At 52.2% G+C, this 1,522-nt stretch overlaps 1 protein-coding gene across 1 annotated transcript in view; it reads right to left on the bottom strand.

Moving 5' to 3' along the window:
• POLR1A (RNA polymerase I subunit A) overlaps window positions 1–1,522 on the bottom strand; it is a 106,072-nt gene that overhangs the window by 36,695 nt on the left and 67,855 nt on the right. The gene's annotated exons all lie outside the window — the stretch shown is intronic.

The following is a 1,522-nucleotide window of genomic DNA, read 5'->3' as shown; positions in this document are numbered from 1 at the left end:
AGATCTATAAGGTCCCTTCCGACCCGACTTCTATGATTCCACGATCACTACACCGACTACTGTAAAATCATTCAGCGTGCTGAAGGTATTCTAGAGTATGTCACTGGTTGTTATCATCAGCTCACTTTAAAAATGGACATATAGTGAAATGTTAACCCAGGGAGGTAAAAACTCTACATGTCATGGAAGTTTTGCCTGGGTAAAAGACTAAAGCCGTGATTTCCAGTCTTTTTAGAATCAAGGCACCCCTCATTTGACTCGAGACTCCCCACAGAAAGTGCCAGCTCTTAGTTTTCACCTCTTTGTGGCTACAGAAAAAGAGTAGAGCAATTCTTCTGTTGCAAAAATCTCAGAAAGGCCACAACACTGTTTAGACAATGGATTCCTATTTGAAACCTCTGGGTTTCAATCTTGTGAATCATGTTTCCACACCTAACAGTGCCAACATTATGTGGCACTTCATCTCATCCTTGAAAGGATCTCAAGGCACCCTGGTTGAGAATCACTGGACTAAAAGATATGATAATCTGGCCCCAATCCCCCCCTGCTCCCCAAGAGACCTGTAACATGCGTACTACTTTTCCAAGGGTTAGCTTTTATTGGTGCCTCACCACAAGCATAAATCAGAGAAGTGAGAGATGGAAAATGCACACTGGATAGAATTCCTCAGAAAGAGAACGTTTCTTTTTTAAGCACAAGGTCTAGATGATAAGATGTTTTAGATCGTATCCACCTTTTGTGAAACTGGACTACATCAGGGCTGTCCAATTGTGGCCCACTAGGGGTTAGTTTGTAGCCCTGGGGCTTCCACCCAGCCACCACTCCCTCTACGGCTCTGGCTACAGAACCAGCTAGAGCAAGGGTGGGCAAAATATGGCCTGCAAGCCAGATCCAGCCTGCAAGACCATTCTATCCCGCCCGCAGGCCCCTAAAAAATTTAGAAAGTTAATATTTATCTGCCCTTGGTTCCTGTCATTTTTTTACAAGAACCAAGGGCAGTAGGACCCAGGGGAAGCCCAGAGGGCTCCCACAACAGCAAGACCTACCTGGCCTGCCCCCCCAGCCAGAAAGCCCCAGCCAGGGCTTCTGGCTTGGGAGCACGTGGCTGCCCCATGCTGGAAGTGCAGATAAGGGGGAGGTGGGGGGGAAGGCAGGGGAGGACCCTGGGCAGGGAAGGAGCCCAGGGAAAAGTGGCCCAGGGAAAAATTAATTCTGGGGGGGGGGTGCAGCCCCTCCCCTGCCCCGTGGCTGGCGCTCCACGCTGCAGCCACTCGCAGCCCACGTGAGGCTGCCTGTGCCTGCTCCAGACAGCCCCGCATGGGTTGTGAGTGGTTGCAGCAGGGAGCACCGGCCACGGGGCAGGCAAGGGACCGCTCCCTACCTCCCACCCCGCTCAGCTTTTCCCTAGGCTCCTACCTGGCATGGAGGAAAGAGGCCCTTCCCCCGCCCCACGCTGTAGCTGCTCACAGCCCCCAAGATGGTGACCAGGGGGCAGAGCACCTGTCAAGGGGCAGGGCTACCC

Source organism: Gavialis gangeticus, unplaced genomic scaffold, assembly GCF_001723915.1.
Source record: "Gavialis gangeticus isolate Ggan-Ray unplaced genomic scaffold, GavGan_comp1, whole genome shotgun sequence".
Taxonomy (NCBI): Eukaryota; Metazoa; Chordata; order Crocodylia; family Gavialidae; genus Gavialis; species Gavialis gangeticus.
Note: the sequence above shows the minus strand (reverse complement) of the source record. Positions and strands in the feature narration are given on the sequence as shown.